The following is a 26589-nucleotide window of genomic DNA, read 5'->3' as shown; positions in this document are numbered from 1 at the left end:
CATATGATCACCAACTCTTTTGTACAAGTAAATTGGTGCAACTCTAGCTCAGATTATGAACAATAACAATTCAGTCCATTTGCCAATAATATTTTGATGTTTTTTGTTTCTCCTTTCAATAGGCACTATCACAGTGATTTACATTGTTACTGGAGGGAGTTACAGTACATGCCCTCTCACCTATCTTGGAAACAGTGAACCTAATCTGCAGGCTTGGAAAGGAAACCCTATAGAATAAGAGAGGAATGGCTTGTTGCAGCTAGACATTATGTGCTGGGAGGTGAAACAAATATAGTGTTTGTGGAGGAGAGACGGTATTGGAAATAAGGCAACTTGCCATGTCAGACAGAACTTTCAGCCTCAAATAAAACTGCCCATGAGCTGCAGGAACATCTATATTCATTGCCACATGATAGAGATGCAAACATCTAAAAGCATTCTTTTCCTCAGGAAATATACAGCATGGATACATAACCACATTTTAAAATTCAAATTAGCAGTGCTGTGCATTTTCACACATCCAATAAACACAGAGCAAAAAATATTGTCCATGTGTAGCATGTCAGCATTATCTGTCTGCCATTTGATGCAGGGCAGTGAATATGTAGTGGGTTTATCAATGTTTTGTTTTCAGTCACTTTTAGATTCATTTATCCATGTTAATTTTCACTGTTGCAACATTGGCTATTAGCATCACACAGTGGCGTAAATAAAGAGAGGTCAGGAAACTCAGACTATATGCAGGGCATGTTTAAAAGCCCAGTGGTGGTTTGACAGGACTACTTATACAATCACATATTCCATTCATCCATAGTCTCTCAGCTCCATTGTTAATCAAGAGTCACTTGACATTTTTATGGCAGGGGGGAACGAGGAAGTAAGCACTAACTGAATGTTGGACCTTAAAAAACAATGTGCACCTGTCCCAAGGTTCCAGCCGGAAAGCTGAGTACACACATAACATGCACATACTTCTGTGTGGGTGGATGTGTGTGTGAGAGTATTATTGTTTTGTGAGGACCTAAATCTATTTACACCTCATTATGGGGACTTGTCCCATATATTGCAAACATTACATTTCAAGGTGAAGACACATTTTAGGTGTAGGTTAAATTTGATGTGTTTTTTTTTTTTTTTTGTATGTGACTGGGCGCGCATGCATGTGTGTGTGTGTGTGGCTCATGTAATTCTCATGTTATATGGCCCCGTATCTGTTTACACTGTCACATTAATGGGACTTATCTGCCTTATGGGGACAATAAACCAGTCCCCATCTTGTAAAACATTTAGATTAGTTGCAGGATAAGGCAAGGAAAGGTTTAGGATTAGATAAGTATATAAGTAAAGGTTAAGGTTAGAGCGAGTCCCGAGAAAATCAATGCATGTCATTTTAATGTCCTTTGAAGTTGTGTGTGTGTGCATGTGTGTTTGGTTTCTATCAAAGTAGGCACTGCCCCTTGGCTGAACTCTCTGATGCATTTCTTCAAGTCAATGAAATTCCATTTCTAATACAGGAAACACTTATTTCTTGAAGCGAATCTTAGACTCAATCCTTGAGCTTCCTCCCGTTTAATCTTAATACGTTTCCCTCAGGCCTAATTTCCCAAATCACTGTGAAATCATGCATGGTAATTACAAAGAAAACAACAGCATGTATGTATTTCCGCAGCAAAGTAGTAGTAGTAGTAGTTCCTTATGATTCTTTTCTGCAAAATACATGTCACATGTAAATAAGTCCAGAACCAACAAGCTGAGAAAATGGGATGAAAAGGAATGCGTCTTTGTTGCCATCTGTCTTTGAAAACCAAACAATTAGAGTCAGGTCTTGTGGCAACTGTGGACATATAGTAAGTCTAAAACAAAGGCTGCTTGTGTAGGGTGCTTTGAAAGGCCTTTGTATGTGACATGCGTGACATAAATAAATTCCTTTTGCTTTTCCTAATAATGTCAGCTACATGCTCCACAGCTAGAGACCTATACAGCCTCCAAATTATTATGACATTAACACTCGCAGCAGAAACACTCTACTGTGATAAGAGTAACCTTTCCCTGAGAAACTGCAAAGAGATATTTGCCTTGGTAGCATGTGTTCAATTTGGCAGTTCTGCTCTGTGATTTGCTGAAGAGGTTCACAGTGGTGGATATGTGCATGGGGGTATCATAGACTAACCTTTCTCTCCTATTGGGGTGGCTGTCGATAGGACTGTAGTGGTGCAGTAATAACCTGGCTACCCTTTGTGGGCTTAGCCAGTATGAGATGATAGAGACCATCATCCAGCAGTGTTTGGATGTTGTGCAAATGAGCCAAGTGAAACAACTGACTGCTAGAAAATCATTGTAATTCTCATTGGAAAGAAGTTGATTTGTTTCCAAATCAACAAATAATAATAGGTTTATAATAATCTAATCTTTCTTACTGTACCTGTATGTTCTCCTTTTCTTTCCACTTTGCAATGATATGAAAGACTTGCCTTCCCTCTTTATGTGAAGCTCAATATACATGTTGTTGCCATACTGTCTTCTCTTTAACCAAGAGGACATATTTTAATGCAACACAGGACAAGGTGGAGGTGGTTGTCACATCGGCATACCTTGATGGACATAGAAGGGACCTGGACCACAATGGTCACTCTCAATGCTGCCAATTCTGTAACCCTAACCCAAATTTTAACCCCAATTTCAAAACAGGGACCCAAAATGGCTCCATAACAGTCTAGTAAGTGAAAGTGGTGTGCAGACTTACTTTCCTTGATGGACATAGAAGAGACCTGGATGAGAATCGCCGCTCTGAACGTAGCCAATTCCGTAATTCTAACCTTCTGTAAACCTAATTTCAAAACAAGGAATCAAATGGTTCCATAAACTTCTGGTGATCCCCAATGAGGTTTGTTTGACAGGCTTGTCAAACTGTGTGTGTGGTAGAACTTGGTTGTGGCCTTCAAGCTGTCAAATTTGTAGTACTCCCCATTAAGATTGACAGGGAGGACAGCGGGAAAGTATAGGTTGTACTCGGTCTCTGTCTCATGCTGACTGGGAGACAGCCCATAATTTAATAAATTCTTCACAGAAAATCAGGAAAATGTGAGCAGATGTGTCCCTACAGGGGAGCTGTCCTAATCTTCGGCCACGTATGGAATGCACACGCCATCTGTGTAAAAAAAAAAATGCAGTATGGGGTGAAGACACTCCCCACTATTTGATTTGGGAGCCTCAGAACTATGAACCCACTTTATGATCCCTGGGGATAAAAACTTTAGTATCTCCAGAGAAAACAAGCTATAAAACCGGCGAGTTCAGCTCCTGTGGCACTGTCAACAACTCTGGTAATTTTAAGATTCTGCTGCGCACTCGCACAGTAACAGTCACTGTCATTAAGCGAATATGGCCATGCTGTGCCCTGCTGCAAAACACACAAACACCCTCTCTACCACACCCAGTTTTATGGATATATAACAGCACACACACACACGCTATTCGCTCTATGGTGAACATAGGCTTTGTGACCCACACGGTTAGTGTGTTGTGAAAATACCTGCCCAGCTCAGCAGCGTTGACAGCGTTTAGAGCAGACTGGAATGTATTTCAACAAATCAGCAGCGGAGCCATGCACCTACAGTAAATATGTTTAATAAAATGCCTAGAATGGCTTGGCAGGACAACTTACATTACAGCACTTAATATCACATTCAAATATATTTGCCCTAAAAAGGATATGAGCAAGGCTGTGCAGATATTTTGTGAACGCAATAACAGATTCAGTATAGCCATTATAAAGCAAGCCGACATTACACACACACACAAACACAAAAGGAAATGTTGAAAAGGCTGTTGATAGACTGATAGAAAATCTCCACAGCCATGACAAAAAGCATACTCTCCATTGTGAACGCACCCTTGGAAACACAGCACCACTTACAGTACTTCGCACATGGTGCATATACAGTATGTATGTGTTTTTTAAGGGCGACCATGTTCTTTATGTCTGAGGCGGTACACGCAATAATATATCAGCTATACCCTCTTCAATGGAATATAGAGCCCCATATGAGCTGCCTTTCACAAAAGCCACTAAAGAGACAACAGTGGTGCTATTATGTTGAGCCATACTACAGAAACTGAAAGGACAGATTTCTATTTAAAAAGGAAAGTATCAAGGCACCCTTTTGGATAGATGAAAACATGTTTTGCTATTTTGTACATATTAGGGATGGGAAGATACACAGACATGCGCAGACGGGATGCAAGTGCATCGGGAGAACAGTTGTGAATGGATGGAATTAAAAAATAATAATAAGATGCATCGGTTTATTAAAGTTTACATCGGTAAAATTTGATATTTTGATCATTGTAGTAAACATAAGTTTTGCAGAGCATTACTGTATGTGCTTCTCCTTAAACCTTCTGAAAATATTTATTCTCTAAAATCATTACTGCCTGTGGTGTTTTGTGCTATTGATTTGGTTTTGCCTCATTTCCACACATGCCGTAGTAGTGGACTATTTCTGCTGACATGAAATGTCACTAAATAACGGAGGCACATTTTCATTAAATTTTACTTTGAGATATTAATAATTGAGTACAGAAGTTGTGATCCTCAGCCACACAATGCTAGATGGCATCAACTTTGTCCAAAGTGATTAACATCTGATTTCAAAGTTAGACTAAACGTGCCTAGGAGGCACTGTGACACCTCATGTGTCTCCACAATGCCATCTGATGGTAATATATCCTATGCAAAACATAGGCAGTGTCAGAGATTATACTTCATTACAGCAGCACAAAACTAATCCATCATGATTCATCTTGTAAATTTACCAAAGTTTTAATTAGAAAACCAGTGAATTCCAAGAGAAACAACTGAACTCAACTTTCCTTAGAGATGTGCCATCAGTACTTAAACATTTTTTTCTTTTTTTCAGTTCTGTTATTCTCTGTACTCCACCATGCTGCCTATTTATAAACACAAAAAAGAAACAGGAGTAAAATGTGAGTTTGCATTGCAAAGACAACAAAGAATAATGACTGCTTGTCAAGGAAGTCAAATAAATCAACAGCAGATCATTTTAATATAGGGGTAAACATGACAAGTTAAAATGCCTTCATTTTTCTCTCCATCTCCCTTTTTGACAAGTTTAGCCAATGAATCTTTTACTTCAACAAAACTCGCTGTGTGCTCTTTAAAAAAAATAGACTTCCTTTCCAGTCATCAGGAGGAACAAATATCTATTCAACATGCAGTGCGGGTGCTGTATCTGTGCACATAAGATGGCACATATGGCAATTTTCCTGTTCACGTTTTGATAATGTAGTGATGCTGTCAACAGATGATGCAGTTTTACACCCCACTTGCTCTCTGCATATGGCACCATCTCGCAGTAGCTTTGTAACAGAGAACAGCTGTAATACACAGTGTTGTGACACATTCTGTTTTATTTTTATCTTAGTGTATTTAACATTACACTGTGTTTTAAGACCGAAGTCTTAATGCGAACAATGTTGCTAATCACAGATAGCAAAAGATACAAAATACCATTTCCCTGGAATAATAGTATATATTAGCAAATTCGTAATGAATATGTGATACGTGTGGTATCAGACCATGATATTTGAAGCTGTTGCTTACTCTGTTGGTTTTTCTGGGGCTACATAATATGTCTCCTTTGTAAGTACTGGCACTCATGAAAATGCTTGTTCAATGGAGGGACAGTTTAAAGATGTCCTAAAACAGCTGTCAGAGTGCATTCAGTTTCACATGCTTATGTGTTCTTGATAAAAACTTGAAAGTAGGGAGGGACGTTTCACAGATATTGATTGCTGTCTATGTTGGCCAATTGTGTTGAATGTACTTTAAGCACCACCTATGGGACTTACCCTCACCTTCACATACTCCTGTGGACCTTGGTGATGAGTAGGGTGGCATCTAACGATTATTTTGGTTGACGACTAATCCATCAGTTATTTTTTTGATTGGTCACGATTTTTTTGACGGCATCTGTTTCGAACTTTGGTGACCCTAACCACCAAAGTCAGTGGTCAGGGTTAGGGTGGTTAGGGCCTGACCCTAACCACCCTAACCCTGACCACTGACTGATGGCAGGGCCCTATAGGTAACAGATTCACTAATGGAGTAGTAGAATTTAGAAGGTGTTATTCCATAAGGCTTTAAGTATCACATCAATGTTAAAAGTTGACTGGGAAATTTGAAAATATATTCATAATCATATGTTATCATAAGACATTTATTCAACATATTTAAATACCAGCTATAGCAGAGTCTTACAAAAAGGCACATGCTTGAAATGCTCTTTCAACCAACCACACAAAAAAATGCTAAAGATCTCTGAAAAAAAAAATCTCTGAGAAGTAACGCTAAACTTTCACACGACACTGAGGCAGTTGTTTTTAGTTTTTAGTGCAAACACTTATATTATTTATTTTAATAGAATCTGGAGTCATGTAAACATGACGTATCACTCGTCTTTTTTTGGTCAGTCGTCATGGAAACAAGTTGAAATTTGAAACAATGGATCATTTTCACATCTGGTGCACATCAATGTGTGAATTAAAGCACCTTAAACCAGCCTTGTAGTGCTGCTCCTCTGGTTCGGCGATCACCGAATTGTGAATTAATTCTTTGTAACAAGGGGTACACATATAAGTTCGCTTCTTTCTGCCCCCTTTCATTCAAGAGTTACAGTATTGTCATTGTTTATTTTATTTTTTTGTTTTTATGCTTGATAATTGAATGAAATAAATAAATAAACTAAACTAAAATAAACTAAACCAGCTCTGATGCTGTAGGGGACGATGTGCTAACAGCTAACAGCCATGCTACAGCAGCTGGCTGAGCCTTTTGGAGCCGTGGCTCGGTTAACGTTAACAGGGTCGACTTGGTGCATTCCTCTCGGTCAGCCAGTGAGTCTGATGAGCATGTCCGTGACATGTCCTGGTATGCTCGACCAAATTGTGACGTGATGCTAAAGCGATTTGCTCCTGCTCAAATATGACACGTCGACGCATAAATTTTGCATTTACGGCGACTAATCATTGCAGCCCTATGAGGCGGGCGAAAGTAAGAAAACGATGAAAACTGTTTTGGACTGAGACCATGCAGGCATCCCCTTGACGGAGCTGATGCTCCACAGAGTTAGCACAAGCATGGACACAGAGTCAGAAAAAATAGCTGAGAGGTTGTGACAGTGACTGGCAGGATGTATATTTCAGGGGAGGGACATACAAATTTAAGAAACAATTTTAATCTGAGACAAAATTAGGAACGCCCTTGAGTGCAGGATGAGTCATCAAATGCCAAAAATTGTTTAACATGAAGACAGAATACATAGATTTTTATGAAAAATACTCAGAAAACATCTTTCTGACACGAATTTGGCAAAACAGATAAATGAAAATAACTATGTGGATAGAGGATTAAAGCTGAGAAAATACAATTTTCATTTCTGGGGCTTACTACAAACACTTACCTTGCCCTTACCACACCAATTAGCCACAGATTGTAAAGTTAGGTGTTACCGCAGATTTTTAACCTCACCTTGAACACAAACATGGTCAGACAACACACCATACAGACTCAGGCCTTAACCCCAAACACGGTCCCCGACCCTAACCTCAGCCATCTAAAGCATTTGATTAGTGGAGTGTATCAGAGGCAGTGACAGCCCGTAAGGACAGAGAATGTCTTATCAAATCTAGAAGCGTGTCCCAAAGGTTTGTGACCTCACCAGCATGACCCTGAACTTATTGTGGTGATTGGTTTATAGTTCCTGTCAACATATTCTATATATGCTGCATTTTTTCCTAGTAAAGCCTCATTGTCAGCTAGAGCACAGTGTGACCCTTGTGTGACACCTGTATAACATTGTGTTGATAAATACAGTATATTGTTTGGTACATTCGCTCACAGATATTCTGTACAGGCAGCCTTCTCACCTTTACTTTTTACCGCAGAACTGCACGTCTCAGCTGCCTACACTTGTCTACCATTTTTTTTCACTCGCACTCGACATTTCACCTTTTATTTCCCTCCCCACTGCTTAAAATTGCACAACTACTGTTATAGTTTGCTACAGGTCTACCTCCAGAGTTGATGGCCTAGAGATTTGGGTTAGAATTTTGTGTATAGGAGTATTTGATGGGAAAGAAGTGTGGAATCACTGATACCAATATTCTTATTTTATCTTGAGATGTGAGCTCCTTTATAACAAGAATATAATGAGATTCGGAAAGTTTATACATTATTTTCATATTGTGGCTTTGGGCATGCCCATGATCCACCAGTGCAATACTGTTGCTCACCCTCATGGTAGGTCTGGACGATATAGAAAAAAAGCATATCGATAAAAAATAATAATAAGTTCGGTAATTATATTAAAAAATAATAATAATAACCCTTTTATGGTATTGCTCAATGACCTACCCTATTTTCCGGACTAGAAGTTGTGCTTTTTTTATTAGTTTGGCTGGTCATGCGAACTATTTTTCTTAGCGACTTATACTGTATATCAAAAATGTATGCCATGTCATCTATGACCACAAGAAAGCATCGTCCACAATCGTGACAACGGAACGCTGCTACTGCACCACTGAAAAAACTACGACCAAACCATAAAGACAGAGAGAACACAGATGCCACCAAAAAGAAAAAGCTATACCGCAGAATTTAAAGCTACATTTGGTAAGTTGATGAAAGTGAAATTAAAGTCTGCGACCTCGTCGGAAATTTCAAGACGATACACCATCAGGTCCCTCTATGAACCTCTTCCAAGCACCCCATTCCCCACCCCCCCCTTAATAACCCTGGAGTCTATGGCATCACCTCCAAACACAACAAAACACAAGAAACACAAAGAACTCAGACTCCTTTTGTGTAAGTTGTAAGAATGAACACTTCAGTACAAGGAAACAATAGAAATGTCAGACATTTCATTTCAACTCAGTACACAGTACACAGTAGTCAGTAGTCAGGAACATCATGTGGCCACTGTCTTTGGTGTGCAGAAACTGATGGCCATGATTCTTAGAGTTGCTCAGTCATTTGTAATTCTGTGGTCGAGATGTTGACAGCCGGTGCCTGAAGGTAAAATACGAGTCTGCTATGCAGCTCACGTGGCTGCTCCCCTTGCAGCGCCTGATGCTCTGTGGGGAGATAGTAATACTGAATTGCTTTGTGTTGATGTCTGCACACGGATAGAAAGATTTTACTGGTGAAGTAGCTTAGCTAGTGCTCTGCTCAGGGACATCATTGTGAACAGATACATAACCTATGAAAATGTCCAAGAAATGTCCAAGCGTGACCTCAGTTTCCAAGCAACCGGTACAACTGAATTGATTACTCTCTTCCCTTAAGCTTAGAAGAGATCTGGCATTCTCAGAGCTTCCACATCTATTTTTGTTTGACAAGAGGCTGGTCTCCAGTAATTTCTGAATGCAAAATGATTCCTTATGCACAAGAGTGTTTTACCACCATGAAATGGTATTGTGAAACAGACAACATTCTCCTTCGGTTGCTTGCTTATATTTCAGCCTGTGATTGTAAGGAGTGCAAACCTGTAGACAAATTTTCTTCAAAGCGCTTTCTTTTAGACTTTTCTTTTAGAGCCATGACCAAACCACCAACTCACAATGTTAGTTATCTGTTCCTAAAATATCATGACAAGATGTAGACAAAACACATTTGTGTTATTGTAATACACTGGAAGCCAATTTGGTGTATTGTTACCTAACCCTTGTAAAGAGAAATATAATCATCACTTTACCCCTCAACACATAGTCATAATTATATTTGGGAAATGCTGTGACAATGATCATCATTATAACTAAAACACACACTAATCAAACCTGAATAGCATTATAACAAAGAGCATGAATATGAAGGATATAGGAAGCAGAATAAATTAAAGGCTTCAGCTTCCAGTGTAATGTGCAAAGAAGGTGAGTTGACATTTTCCACACCTGCGCCTGTTTGATATTTAAGCAACTTGCCGAGCAGCTTTGTGGCGGAGAGGCACTATAAGGAGAGTCAACGGCAATCCAGTGGTGCAGTGCGTCTTTGTTGTGAAAACTGACCATGTTTTGTGCTGTCCACAAGCAACAACAAAGACTTTGTATCAGGTCGTGAGAGCGCTTAACTCGCTTCTGGTGCACAGCAGAAATGTGCAGCTGCCTGCAACAAAACATGGGACACAGCTGTTCATTCTAGTTTTCTACTGACTCAACATCCCCTTCACCTTCCTTTTATATTTTCTTTTTTTTTTTACTGTTGACAGACATCAACAACGTTCAGCTTACCAAATATGTAAAGCCTCTTTATTGATCTTTCCTGACTACTTCTGATCCTTAACTGTAAAGGTATGAGGTCATGCTCAACAAATACCTGCATAATATTAATTTCATCTCATTTGATTAAGTATAGGCTAACTCTTTCTTTTCACATTTCATCATACATTTTACAGCCAGTAAGAAAGCCCACCTGGAAAATGAAGAAATGCTAATTATAGAACAAGGGCAGAGTGTAGCTAAATATCTGATTCTTGCCAGCATCTGTGATCAATAATATCTCTATGACAACAGTATTTTCAGTTGATTAAAACCACCTAAAGCTGTCTGAGGGCAGTGAATGTGTGCTCTATCTGTTGTCTCTATTTCAGTGACGTGGTAACACAACTACTGTCACTAGAGCTCCTGTTTTTATTGAAAGATTATTTATATGCTGAATAATATTTTGATCTTTAAGCTGTCTATATGTTCTGAAATGTGAATTTTAAAAGGGGTGTCATCTACTCTTGGCATCATATTCAGGCTGCTGTATCTTCAAGCCTTTGACTGAACGCATCCGAAAGGAGATCCCTCTCAAGAGAAGCTGCTCTGGACTCTCTGTTCCATTACCAAACTGTCAGTACGTCACGGCAGGAGAGCACTGCTTCTAAAGAGGATGAAAGGAGCCTGTTTTGAAAGGCAAACTGACTCTAACTCCCCGTTCTGGGAGCCACCAGACCCTGGAAACAGCTAGCCATGAAGTTGCCCCAACTGGATAGAGACTGTCCAACATGCAGGTCAATTTCCAACTGGTTTATTTATTTTGTGTCCAGGTCAATTTAGATCACCCACTCTTCCTCAGCTCCCACTGCTCTGCTTTCCCAGTTGTTGCAATTTGTGGAACATTTGCATAATACTTTTGTCATCAAAGTTCACCATGAATGTGGCTTCTAAACATTTGCAAATATAATTCAACAAATGTAATACTTATGCTTTCTTTAACAGCTTGGATACTTTGAGTAAACGACATCTCCAAATATTTCAACAAGTTCAAGAAACTCAAGTTCAGCTCAGATAAAATCTTTGATTTGAATTCTTGACACGATGAGTTGAATTTGTAAAAAATTATTGATTGTTATTTTAGATATTTTTTTAAATATATCTGAAATGAACCATGTTGTGATGGATGGAAGCTGTTAACTGAACCTCAATTCACCTGCACTGCAGAGCAGTTTTATCCAAATTCTTATTTACGGTACGTCCAAACGTTGCCAGTGAAACAAGACAATTGTCCAATCACTCAGACACAGAACCATACCGTGCTAAAAGCAATTATGAGAGTAGAAAAGTACACATCATTATATAAAAGCAATCTCCACCGTATCTTCAAAAATGTGACCTGTGCCAACCACAATTTTGTGACTCATGCTCTGAAAGATAAGCTCTTTACCCAAAGGAGTGTGTGCAGGACTGGCTGAAACTGATGTAACTGGGAGGTAAGCATGTAAGACAAAACTGTTTAACACACCCATCACGTTAATCTGACAGTATAACAAGACAAGGTAAGACCCTCAAATATGGCTGGACTGAGTCATAGGATGTTTGCATTGTGCTCTGTGTCAAATGGTTTCAAACCTTTATGTTTGCTTGTCTTCTATTCTCTGTGCTTACACGTACAGTATTCCATACATCTTAATTTCTAATGAAGCTGCTCTCATTTAGCCTTCATGTTTACCAGCAGTCACTTTCAAGCCATGTTCCGTTGTATAACCACAACATTGTATGACATCATTGGACACATACATTTAAGATAAATGGCTGTGCTGTGAATTCAGTTTTATTTACATTCAAAATGATAATTCAGGGAGAAACTTAAAGAATCATTCATACTAGCTGTCATATGGAAAGTTGTGTGAGGTGTGTCTACAGAGAGGAAGACCAATGGCTCACTTGCAGGGCAGTACAAGCACTTGTCTGCAGAAAAGCAGACAAATGTATTATATTGTATAAGCAATGCTTGCTGTAAATGCCTCTTTCATTTGCAGCAAAAAGTTACACTGGAGTTAGGGATGTAAACAATTAATCGACTATCGATTAATTGTCGGTAAAAAAGCAAAGCCGATATATTGTAGCGGGTTTAAAACGTGTGCGCAGCGCACTCATCACACAAGGGAGAGAGGAGGTGAAAAGACAACAACACTGTTACCTGTTGTAGCTACAGCCTACTGGCCTCAGGCTGTAGCATCGCAAAACACCGATGACCAGTGAGTAACGAGTCAAAAAGCCACCGACACTGATCACTGCCTGAACAGTTTTAATGTAGCCCATATGAACGCAGCTCAAACCGACCCGGTGGCTCAGCATGGCGACCAAGCTTTGATAAACACACTTGATCCGCGCCGGTTTACAGTATCCTCCTGTATTTTAGCCAGGTCGCTACCGGAGCGGAAAAAAAAAAACCGCTCATCACGGTTTCCTCTCTCAAGACGTACAGACCTGTCACTGTCTCACGGTGCATTTCATTATAGGACTTCAACCTCAAAGCTCTCTGTCTTCAGACTGTCCTGACCTGTCCCTTAACATCACACAGGGACAACATGGAGCTGCCTGTGTGATTGGTTACTGAGTTTTATTAATGTTTACATCAGGCTGAGTTCGACAAATAAATACTACTGTGATTTAAGTAGTTAAATACAGTAATTATCATAGTGTAGTGGCAGGAAGGACCATTTCATCTGTATATCAAATATTGTGTTGGTCAAGATTCAAGAACAAGTTCAACTTAAAGTCAGAGGAAAAATGTTTAGGGTGTTTTTACTGTTCCTAAATGTAAAAATGGGTCACATTGGACTTTAAAGGTTAACAAGTGTCGGTTATCAGTCAAAACAGACAACAACAAAAAATTCAAAATGCATCCCTAACTGTCATGTCCTCTCAACTTAGGCCAATAAGAAGAAACAGATACGCTCTGGGAGAATAGACGGGACACGGACATGGGTTTGAAAAGGCAATAACCAAAATATTCTATATTGGTTTTAGAGCCAGACAATTAAATACTTAAGTAATGACTGAATCTCCTTTTCCTTGCATCAAAATCGGTGATAAACCTTTTATTCAGCACTAAATACCCGTATTAGAAAACATCAAAAGCAAATTTACAATATATACAGTATATATAATGCTTTTGGCCCCAATGAATAAACAAAAGAAAAAGAGTCAAAAGAGTCCAAAAATATCAAATGTCAGGTCTGGATTAAGTGTGATTTTGTGTCGTATGTCTTACCTGTATGAAGGGATGGTTGTGTTTCTTCCAGATGCACCGCTGACGTCACACCCTCCACGCGTGTAAGCCTGCGTCCCACTCCACAATCCGCCGGTCTAAGCTCTGGCTTGCCATAAGAATCATACAAAAAAACCAACCTGCAAAAAAAATCTTTGTTAACTCTTCAATCACTTTTCTTTTTTTTTTTTTTTATCTTAAAGGTACCATCCCAGAACTATTCAAATTGACAAAGTATGGGGGGCGCTAGTGCGCAAGTGAAGGATGCAGATGTTGTGTTTAGTCAGTGCTCCTCTCTGCGACCTACACAATACCGTAGTCGTTTTTATTGACTTACACATTGACTTTTTTTTTTTTTCTTGATGGGGGGAGTGGGTAAGGAGGTTTATCCTTCATGCTCCAACCTATGTTATGTCTGTATATTCTTGGTATATTAATACATTGCATATAAAAAATCAAAAATAAGATAGTTCAAATTGACAAAGTATCATCTAGGCCTAGGAGCTGCAGAATGAATTTTTAACAGCCAACACACACCCACACAATAGTGTAGGCCTATTGATATTTCAAATGTTTTTAACTTTCACAGCATAGTGTAGACAAATTATGAATTGAATTATATTCCAATCATGTTATAAGGAAATTTAAATGAATTGCCTTCTCTAAATAACTCACATGCACACAGCTGCATGTGTTTTAGCTCAACAGACCAGGGGGGTGTTCCATCAAAGTCGCTACGAACGTCCGGACTATGGTGTAGGCCTAATCTTGAAACCTGAATTAGCGCTGGTCTCCAAACCAATTCAAGTCTCTCCATAATTCAAGCCTCACTTGTAAGCCTCACATCGTCCAGGCTCACACCAGTTGAGTGCCGAAATCAAAGGAAATGCAAGCACCGAAGCTTCTCCACAGCAGAGTAAAGGCTCCTTATGGAGATTTATGATGAAGGAATGTACAACAAGAAAATGAAACACTGCTGCTGTTAACAAGATAACAGAGGAGGTCTGGAACAATATGACTGACAGGCTCAGAGTGACACAGAGTTCCTTCTATTTAGGGGTCGTATGAACCGTGTGGATAGTGAATAGTAGTTTTAAATGCTTCAGAGTTTCATTTTATTATTTTTTAATTAGTTTAATTTAATTAAATATATTACTTTATGGGTGTACATGATAGTATTTTATTTTTTAGTAGTTAACGTTTTGAAATGAATTACATTATTTTATATCTTATTATTTTATCATTATGTGACGGTGAGTGTATGAAAGCACCGACCAAACTGTCTTTTGGACATTTTTTTTTACATAAATATGGAGTTAATCTCATCCTGAGTGCCCAGCAGCATAAATCACCATGTTTACAAGGCTGGCATTCATGTTAACCACTTTGATGGAAAGGAGTTGAGGCTCAGGAACTCGGAGCTTAGCTCAAAGTATCAGGCTGCTCTCACTAAAATAAGCGAGACTCTGCCATTTAAGACAGACTTTGAGCTAAGCGAGTTTGATGAAATAAGTTAAAGCCTGCTCTCTTAGCTGTTAAGCATCACCCTGGCGCATAATTTAGTAATAGCACACGTTGCTAACACATAGCAATAATTCAGTTAACACAGACATTTTTTCCACAGAAGTAGCCTACCATTAAACACATTCTCAACCTCATCTGCCTCTGGTTGGTTTTAAACACTGTCACAGCAGTATAACGATAAACAAAGATGGACTACACATGAGTGAGTGTTAGCCGTGGTCGACAACAAATAGCATGCTACGCTAAGTGCTAATAGCATTTTACTCACCGGAGATTCACTCGACAAAATATCAACACCGTGATATTCGGCAACCAAAACCCTCTTCCCGGTGCAGGAAATCCTCTACCCCTGTAGGAGGGTCTGGGGTCCGCCATTCCGAATTTCCGAAGGGCTACCATTCCACAGACACAGCCACACACAGAGACACAGGTCAGGAAATGATTGCAGCAGGGCCGAGGCGCATCTGGTGTGGATGACACAATCGGTTAACATGGGCGGCGGTGTCCTGCCAGGAGTTGATACCTTGGTTGATTGCTGCCAGAAACTGGTTTCCGGTCACGGGAGCGCGCACGGTCTGTTAACGTCGAAAAGTGCAGCTTCCCCCCCCCCCCCCCCCCCCCAAAGAAAAAGCCAGGCAAAGAAAAAAGAAAGTTAGGCAAAAAAAAAAAAAAAAAATCTGGCAAAAAAAAAAGCCAACTTCCTTATACTTATGACTGTGTTAATGAGCTAAAAGAGAGAGCATTTCCTTATTACTGAAGCAGATTAGGCTACAGCTTAATCAAGGTATCTGTAGAGGCAGCCATGGCCACCGACTAGCCTATAGTTTGATATTTTCTCAATTTATTTATTTTTATGCCTGGCCCCTTTTTAAAAAAAAAATGTTATTCTGTATGTGAGAATAACACATTTTTTAACTGATTTGGAGGTGATGCGTGTTGGCTGTTTATAGGCCAATCAAGCGGTATTGAAGCGATCATTGAATGAATCAATATAATGATCCGATCCATGGAGTAAACTTCAATCAGTTCTTTCTGCAGTCGGGTTGAGCAGGTGTCATGTTGGTAAACAAATAATCCCTCTAGGGCCTAGGCTATAGCCTATGTGTGGGACGAATGCGCACCCTGATGAAGGAACTACTTGCAACTCTACTAGGCTGTATAGCTACACAATATTAAACTGGAAAACACGGGGATTACACCACACTGTGTTTGTAACTAATGGGCGTTTCTTCCTTTTTTATCATTGATAAATCATTTTGTCCAGAAATACAATCCCATTGAGTGCAACAAACTTTATCAACATCAGTCTCTCGAGCTCTGCGCTCCCCAGTCAGTTTTGCACTGGCCATTGCTCACTGGCCCTGCACACAGTTAAGGGAGGCTGTCCCTTCATCCAGTGCTGACATGTTCATTTTGTCTGACAGAGCTTTCACTCTGTGTGACAAGTTGTCTGATTAAACCAATGTTTTGATGGATTAGAAGTGGCTTGCTTAATTTGGCTATCTTGCAGATATTCAGTGAAGCAAACAAGATGTGAGGAACAATGCAAGATGGACACACACAAAAATGGGTATTCATGAATGACACAGGTTCACAAGTCAGTTCAGGTTTATATGTGTAAGAAAAAGAGTGTGTGAGATCAAGTGGGAAGCCAATGAGGGGTCATGTGTAATATTCTATGATGTTCCATGTATGCTTTTATTCTGAAACACAATAGTGACTCCCTCTTCTGGTTGAATGAAGCACAGGAGCGTTGGATATGCAGGGAAACAGTTTTGTTTACAAAGAAGAAAGTGCTAATATTAAAAAAATGGTTGTAGGCTGGGGGAGGTCAGAGTGGAGAGGAATATGTGCACTGTAGCATGGTTTTTATACGACTAGCCATGAAACGCCCATTAATCTTCATTCCCATAGCCACTTGAATTACACAATTAATGGATGATACATTCAACAACACTTTCCCAGATTCCCTTTCACCGCTGGTTTCTGGACTGCAAAAGCAATTAAAGTAGTTTTACTTGTGGCAAAAGGTTCTCCACAGATTCAAAATATCAATTATTGATGAGAATTATTTTTGAGACAAAGTATTACAAACCTGTGCTTTCTCTTTTTCTCTTCCAATCTATTGTAGGACATGGGAATGGAGCAACAATTTAGAATGTGTGAATTCAAAATGCATTTATATCCAATCAAATATGTTCCTATATGTCCTTATAGACATAGTTGATTAGTTACAGTTAATCTACCTTTAGAGAAGGAATATAGCTTCCATAGACAGACTGCTCAGGGAGAAGACTCTGTCCTTTTCAGTGAGAGGATTTACATAAAATTGGAGAGGGGTATGTCACACAGAGAAAACCAAGACATCACATACAGATACATATTCAAAAGCTCAGCGAGATCCAGTTCCCCCACCAACAACCACGCTGGGTGCATAATCTGAGCGGAGTTACAACACAGTCCATTTGCCACTTCTTTTGGGTATAGGGACATCCTGCAGGATGCAAAAAATACTTCCATAAAACACAATATCCGTGAAAAATATATCATGACAGCAGGGAGCCAGGCTGGGCTGTGTGGGATTAACTCGTTGTGAGACGACTAAACCCAAATACATTGCAGTAAATATGATCGATATTGTCCATTAAATGTGGCAGAAACAAATAGTTTTGCTCCATTAACTTCACTGGGTAGATACTATATGTTTGCAGAGTCCAGTTTCATTGCAAGAAATTCCTAATTTTGGTGTGAATTTGTATCAGTCAGCATCACGTTGGCTGACTGATTATGTCTTGCGTCAGTATATCTCACAGCCATTGCAAATTCAAAAACAAATGTCACACAAGTTTGGATCATTTGCTGAAATGTTTTCACAACATAACACATTAGAGATCAGTCAATATGAGCTAAGGATATACATTTTCATGCCACATTGAACTCCCGAATTGTTGTTAAGCTGCTGTTGGCATTTTCAACTATAAAATTTCAGTAACTCCAAAACCCACTGTGCAATAGGTGAAAAGAGCACATAATCACCTCTGAGCGATCCTCCAATGGAATTTTAGGTCAATATGACAACTTTACTTACTTACTTTAATGATGTTTTCAATATTCCAGTTAAAACTAATCTGTGTTGTATGCCAGCATATTCAAAACACAAACATATTGAATCACTTGTCCCTTGGCTCATGGCACAACTCCCTTAAAAATATCAATAAACAGGTTTTTGTGATATTTATAGACACACAGTTGGGGCTGAAAACATAACCTCTCTGGAAGAATTAATGCAGATTTCCACAAAACTAGCTGGGCTGAGAAAGACTTAGTAACTGATTGGAGGCACAAACTGTTGCCAAGGCGGGAACCATGCTGCAGTGAGTTTCAGTGGACTGTTTATTTTTATTGGATTCTGTTCTGGATGGCAGCACAGAGTGAGCTCTTGTGTGTGACAAACAAGGGACTTGAAACTCTCTTCAGAGCTTAACAAAATGAAATAACTAGTGCCAACAGGGGCAAGAGGGCAGGTAACATTCACAACTCAGCAAAAGTGCTGATTAAATGCCTCACAGATTATAACCGTGTTGACCTTCTTTGCAAATGATTATAATAGCCAGGCATCAAATATTGAATTTCCCCTTAAATGCAGGTTTAGAAGAGTCGTGGCTGCATCATGACAAGGTGAAAGGCTAAGAAGACAATTGTAATAGTTATGGAACAGTTTTCCCAATTTTTTTTTAGTTTTTTCATGAATAACTGAAACACTTTGCAGTTTTTAAAGCACTGCCGGCCCTGTCACCCATATAAACATAATTTTTAATTGAATTATCAGCACATTATATGGTGATTTATTTATTTGTGAACAGCAATCATGGTTGCATGTTTGTCAAACATGTACATTAGTAGGAGTGTATCTGAATATATCGACTTCCCATCAGTCCCCAAATGTATTACAATGTGACAGAACACAAAAGTGTTTCAGTGGGTGGTGTGTTGGTGGCAGCTCCAGTCCCATTTATCCGGCCATATGCACTGTACTATTGTGTTGGATACCTTTTGCCAGGTTGTTATCTACTGTATTCTGACATTAATTCATCTCTCATAATGGATTTTTTATTTAATTTAAATAAAAAAAAATTGAAATTTAACACATTAAAAAAATAAAATAAAATACATATTACATACATACATTACTTTTGTCTACCTCTAATGTGTTTGTATCCACTGGAAAACTGATAAAGACAAATAAATTGATTTCTTTAAGGTTTTTCAAATGTAAAATACAACATATTTTCAGCCTTCAATCACAAAAAATGGACTGTAGCTTTTAACTGTTGCCCACTAACACTATTTAAAAATCAAATCACCTCTATACTGTAGTCTTTCTCCTCAGATAAGATGTAACCTCAGTACCACTAACACCACGATTAGGGTTGTGAGTGTACAAATCTTTGACAGCAGGGAGGTGTGAGGCCCCTTGGCCCCAGCAGCAGCAAGCTGTTCAAGTGCTTAGTGTGATGTTTTTAAAGGGCTGACAATGCATGCAAATCATCTTGAATGTCCGGGATGTTAATGCGCCTGAATCACCAGAGAGCAGTATCCTGCCAAGCTGAACTTTAACCAGTGCTATACCTGTAATCACAGGGTTTACTCCCTAGCTGTCTCTTTGGAGGGAAATTAAATGCCTTGCGGGGCCACAGCAGTCAGATTGAATGTTTGTGTTGTTACCACTGAACACACACTGTCAATCATGACAGATTGCCCAAGGTGGAAGGGCAGATTAGGAGACACTTCACGGGTTTAAATCAGCTTCTTGTCAGAAACCAGGCATCTGTGAATTAGTCTGGGGTCTTTTAATGTGTTTCTTAAGCCCTTTATTTAAAAGTGTCATGTTTTGATTAGCAAACTTTCCAGAGGGAGGATGGCTGTAATTATAAGCAGTATCTGATTCTTTCTAAAAATACCAAATGAATTTCCCTCTTCATATTTCAGAAACTTCTGTGACTAAAACATATTGAACAGTTGAAGCAACATATAGTGACTTGTTATATAGAAAAATCTTGTTCTAAACAGCAAGAAGCTAATTATTAAAAGCTTCTGACATGTGTTAGATTAATTATACTACGATGCTAGCATGCTGACTGTAGACATTTTCCCACTGCCCTTTTCTATCAAGCTCTAGTCAATATCACCTTGGGGATCCAGGGGAGTGGAGGCGGGTTATATGAAGTATTTAGTTGATATATGACTGGCCTGCATCATTTCTGAATGCCTTATCACTCAATCACTCAGCAAGATGGAGATGCACAAGCAGACTGTTTTAATGGCTCCAACCTCTACCCGAGTCACACGCCCGTCAGGTCATCTCAGTGGCTCACTTAAAAATCCATGCTACGGTGTGTCAGCCTGTTTTCTGTGCATCAGGTGAAGTCATTTTCAACATAGTAAAAAATAGGTAATGACCCTATGTGAAATAGATGATCAAATTCAAAGGTTGCCTCTTTTTTTGATAGCCTCTGTCATTCTGTGTGTATACTCGCTACTCACCACAGAATCTTATTTAAGAAAAGATATATGAATTGCCTATCTGTTCATGACCCTGAATTGTCTGTCAGCTATACTATATCTACTCTTTATGTAAAAGTGATTGAGGTTGGGGTTTAAATGGTCCAGAGTTTGTTCATGTCATGCTTAATTCTAAAGTGTATGCCAATCAGCTTCACTCAGCCTTATCCCTTATGCAGTTTTGACCCTCTGAGTAGATATATCTTTGTGTGTGTGTGTCTAAGCAATTTTGCAGCCTCCTCAGTATTTTTCGTCCATAATTGCCTCCTGTCAAAATGTCTGAGTGAGCTGATTGCAGGAAATAGGACAGGACATGTGTGCCCCTCATTAACCCATCAGTTTGTGCAGCAGATGTGGCAGATTGAAAGATAGGGTAACACAGGCACATATCACCTCTGTAGCGCATCTTTTTTTTTTTTTTTGTAATTATTTTCAAATGTATTAAACCAGGACTAAAACGAAATATACTTTACTTCAGTTGTGTGTTGACATGGCCATGTGTTCAAAAACCAACAGTTCAGTGTGCAGAATAACACACAAAATATATTCAGTGCTATGGGAATTTCTCTTTAACAAGATAAAACAAATACTTTGAAATGGGGTTTGGGATGGTTTCATTGTGATAACTGGACAGATACTGTCAAACACTGCAGTTCCTCAAATAGCCAGTTTCAAAGAGCAGGTCAACCCCCATAGGCCCCAGTGTTAAAATACCCAACATTACTTAAAGGGACAACGAGGAGTTTTGGAAAAGCGAAGCGTTTTCACACTACATTTATGAGCCTCCGTGCACACCGTAAATTTCTTTTGAGCGGCGCAAGACGGACTCATGTTTTCATTCATCAAGAATTAAAGTCAGAGGTTCAAAGAGGTTCACATACCGTCGTAGTTCCGACCATAAACGGCGATTCAGCTGCGTTATTCTCATGACTCATGACTCTGCGCATCTCCGCCACCACTAATAATAACAAAATAACGATAGAGACAGAACGATATATTTATCGAAAATGGGCCCATTAACAAGTGTGGGTAGCGGAGATTCATCCACATTAACATGATACTTTTTTATAACCGAATAGAAACTCCTCGTTGTCCCTTTAAGAAATAAACATGTTACAAAAACGGATTTTGTCTCCACTTCCATTTTCCCCATTCATGACACCTGTATGTGGGGTGAAATTTTATACAACACATTTCATTAAGACTTGCAGCTCTGCACAATTCATGGCATGCTGCATTGAGAGACAGTGAAAAATCCACATGCAGCAAAGTCTTGGTTCACTCATGCTCCACCTCTTCTCCCAGTCAGGCACTGCAAAGATGGCAATCTTAAAGGGATATTTCAACATATTGGCAAATATGGGGTCGTTACCTTTAATTTCCGGTGCAAGCTATTTTTAGATCAGCAGGGCTGCCCAACTACCGCTACAGAGGCTAATGGTATTTCTAGTTTCTGGTTTCTGGTTTCCCTAATCAAACTCATCAAATATACAATCCAACAACTCCAAAACGCTCTCGTGGATCTGTTGTGACCTGCACATTCACCACACTATGAAATAATCATGGAACGTTATGAGACAGAGTTGTTTTCTAGGTAAATGCAAAGCCGGTGTAGTGCTGAAAAAGACTCCTTGCCGAAAAGCTGCCCGCAACGGGAGCGTGCATCGGCAGCGTAGCATAACTTTACCTCGAAAACAACTCTGTCTCGTGACGTTCCGTAATTGTTTCATAGCGTGGTGAATGTGCAGGTCACAACTTGTCCACGAGAGTGTTTTGGAGTTGTTGGATTGTGTATTTGATGAGTTTGATGAGGGAAACCAGAAACCAGAAATACCATTAGCCTCTGTAGCGGTAACTGAGCAGCTCACATCTCTGCCCCGCCAATATAAAAATAGCAGATAAATGTTGGTTTTTTACAGCAACTGTATCAGCCACATTATTTTGTAAAGTGAAGCTTCAGATGTGAACTGGACAGTAGACCAGTGCTGCCTTGGTGCTCCTACAGGTACAGGCTCACCACATATCGATAAATACATACAATACATACCAAATGAACAGATAAGTCTATATGAAATTTTGTTTTATTCTATTTAGCGCCGTCGCTATGATGACCGGCTACTCTAAATGCGGTACTATCCTGTAATGGAAACACTCTCCGAGAATAGTACCTGAGCTGAGGTGAGTCGAGTGGAGTCGGTACCATGTAGTGGAAACGCGGTTTAAGACTATAGGGATTATGGCAATTGGCCAATTTGCCAAAATGTTGAAATATCCCTTTATTATACAGTTTCTGAGTACACCTGGTCTCTTTGAATGCCCAGTACATGGCTAAAACAAGTTGAACGTTTTTTTTTTTCAAATCTTTTGTTATCTTCAACTTGCAAAACTTAGTTTGAACTGTAGAAGACAGCAAGAGAATCTCCAACACAAAGGAAGAACACACCAACTCCAAACAGAATGGTCCCTCAACCCAACTCAGGACCGTCTTGCTGTGAGACCACATTTCTGACCACTGAGCCACAATGACATGCAGCTTCAAACGTAAAAGATCCTACTAATGGCGGTGAGATTCTGAGGGAGCACATTAAAACTACAAGAAAAATACGAAAGACAACCCAGAGGGTACGTATTGCTGAGATGTAGGATATACATAATGCACAAGGCAAGAGATGCCATCTGCAGTATGGTAATAAGACAGAGGAAGGGGAGGTAGAGGAGGGAGAAATCAGCACATGCACTACAGCAGGAGTTAGCCGCGAAACCAGCAGACGTAGAGGCAGCATAAATGATCAGAAGAGTGAGAGTGTAAGCGTGTTAGATTATTAAGGCTGTCTTACTGACTTGTTTGAATGTGACTGCTGATTGTAAGAGACAACTAGTACTTATCAGCTAATGGTGTGCATGACTTCAGCGCACCGCCTGAACTCACACAATTTCAGCCAGACAATGTGAAAGACTTAGAGCCATTTATTGCACCAATCGGCAATGCAATTGCACTCGGCATTAGGAGCTTTGTGCTGGTGCGTACTCCCTAAATGAAACCAAACAGCATGTGAGATTATGAGGGGAGAAAAGTAAAACCACAAAAATCACAATATTGATCTCCTTCTAAGCCTCGGTTTAGCAGAAGGAGTGCCACAAAACAACAGAGCCTGACATGCACCTCCATTGTAGCTAATACAATGCATTTCTGCAACATGACTCCTCGTTGACTCTAGTTTGATTCAAGAAGAACATACAGTATACCCCAAATGTTTCAAACATAGGCACAGTGCATTTCTACAGTGCTATATACGGTACAGTAATACTTGTAATGAATTTTAAATAACATTCATTTAAAAATTAATCTCCAGTTGAATCAGCAGAGTTCTTCCCTGCTGAAGAGGTAGAATTCTCCCTTTACCTCTTAGCTTACTAATTGCCATCCACACTCTGTTTGAAGCCATTTAAAGTCATCCTCCACAGCCTCTCCAAACACACTCTTCAGCTTTTGCAACCACAATAGCCTTTTGGCCTACACAGCCTTGTTTTTGGCCTCTGGCAACCTTTCCTCTGTGTCTGAAGTCGCCCGTGCCAACCAGGCTTGGATAGCCTCCTTCTTCAGTTTGACAGCCTCCCTCACTGCTGCTGGTCTTTGCTGTGGGGGGTTTGAACGATGTTCAAATGGACCCCCCCCCCCCCCCCCCCCAACCGCTGCCTATAAATGGTGAAAGTTTGCTTAAAGGTGAAAGTTGAAATAACTTTTGACAGGCGCTTTGCTAAGCAAATCTAAACTGCAGATAACACACACGCCACAGGACAGTACAACCCACGTTCTTAACAGTCTGATCCATATCACTACCAGCTGGTAATCAGTTGACAGCCCAGCCTCTCTCTTCACCCAGGGCATAACACCTCAAGTCTAATGAGACAGCTACAAAGTCAGTCATTGATCTTTGGCCCAAAGTGCTCTGCTACTGCCAAATGAACTCATTGGAGATTCAGGCAGACTGGCACAGCTGATTTTGTGTTAATGCGGATCATTGGCACAGTGTGCTTTGTGGCGCACGTTTTGGCATAACGTTTTGTGTCTGCATTTGTGCTTTCTTACACCACTTTTAATTGCAAGTGCAAAGAACAGTTTTTGTGACAGCAGTCAGAGCGAGAACAAACAGTTCTGCCAGACTCACATTGCAGCCACAACTTAATCCTGCTTTTTGTACTCTAAATGCGAATCATCTTGTGTTTGGATTAGTGTAACTCTCACATGCATGAGCTCCTGAGTTCCCATGGTCCTCCAATTCATCCTGTGCCACACTACCTGATTGGAGTAAGAGTATTTTTCAGGCTCAGTCAGACACTAAGAGATGATTAATAACCAGCTGATGACTGAAATTAGCCTTTATAACATAATTTACTTCAAATTTCTACTGACGTGATTAGACCCTTCTTAGGCAGAGCAATGTCAGCAGCATGGGCAAAGCCAGTGAAAAAATAAGACTAACCTGTTGTTCACTGGCATTTTGTCAAGATCATAAACAATAAATGCATTTGATTTAAAATGTGTGCTGCAGAAACATCCTGTATATGTACAGTACAAACTGTGCTGCTTCTATTTGCATTGTAGTGTAACTGTGCAAAAAGAAAAATTCTGTGATATTTTTGTGTATTATAAATAAATATATAAATATTATAATTGCTAATGGGACTCTAAATCATTAAAGTATTAGACATGTGGATTAACAGTGGAGGTTTTTTAATCCACTGAAATTGCATTAAACCATTAAAGTCTGGGCTGTTCACATCAAATAATTATCAGTAAAAGTAGACAACATGCATTAACACTAAGAACACGCTGAAACAGTGGCTGCACAGTGTTGAAACTCCAAAGTACACAACAAGGTTAATTTATGTAGTCATAAAGTCTTCTTTTGGACAAAATATGATTTTTGTTTTGGAGTAAAAACCACAGCACACAGGAGAAACAACATTTCATTATTGGGTGTTAGGCCACATAGACATCACCTCTGAATGCTACATAGCAGTTAGTCAGAAACTCATTCTCAGCTTCATGTAACACAAACAGATTGACACTGACACACCAGAGGGAGACAGACACCTCCACCAGTTTTATTAGAATCAACTCCAAAGCTTTGTTACCAAATGAGTCAGACATCATGGGTGCACAGGCTCAAACACACACACACACACACACACACACACACACACACACACACACACACACACACACACACACACACACACACACACACACACACACACACACACACACACACACACACACACACACACACACACACACACACACACACACAGTCACACACACAGTCACACACACATAAACACATGGCACACACACACACAAAGGCACCCTACCTAAAAGAGCCAGCTTGTTTGTGAACAAACAGGAGCAATATGTCGTCTCAATGTTGTGATGTTGCGTTGCACAGGATGTCACAGCTTTAGTTGCAAAGGATTCCTGTTTGATTCAGCCACTTGTTCTCTGCCAGACAACACATATGACAATAAAAAAACAAATTCATCAAAGTGTGTGGTGCAATAAAATGCAAAATAAAGCCATTTAATCCAATTCCGGTTATGGATTTGACCTTTACTGTTCATGTTTAGATTGCACAGATTTTGACATGTGTCCACACAATCAGCCTCAGGGCTACATCAACTGGAACTCTGACAAGCCTGTCTTGCCTTGGAAAGCAGAGTGTAAACGTGTGTGTCCCACTGTTTGCTCAACAGATATATCGTTATTCATTAAACTATATAAATATCCAACTAATAACAACCCCAACAGATTTACCTTGCACAATTAAAATACTGCCAGTTGCTAAGAATGAATATTAATGTGTTAAAGCAGAGAATCAATATGCTACAGTATTCCATTTCACATATCCCTTCTCACCTCCCCTGAGCAGATGGCTTGTAAAAGAAAAAAA

This window comes from Trachurus trachurus, assembly GCF_905171665.1.
Source record: "Trachurus trachurus genome assembly, chromosome: 12".
Taxonomy (NCBI): domain Eukaryota; kingdom Metazoa; phylum Chordata; class Actinopteri; order Carangiformes; family Carangidae; genus Trachurus; species Trachurus trachurus.
Note: the sequence above shows the minus strand (reverse complement) of the source record.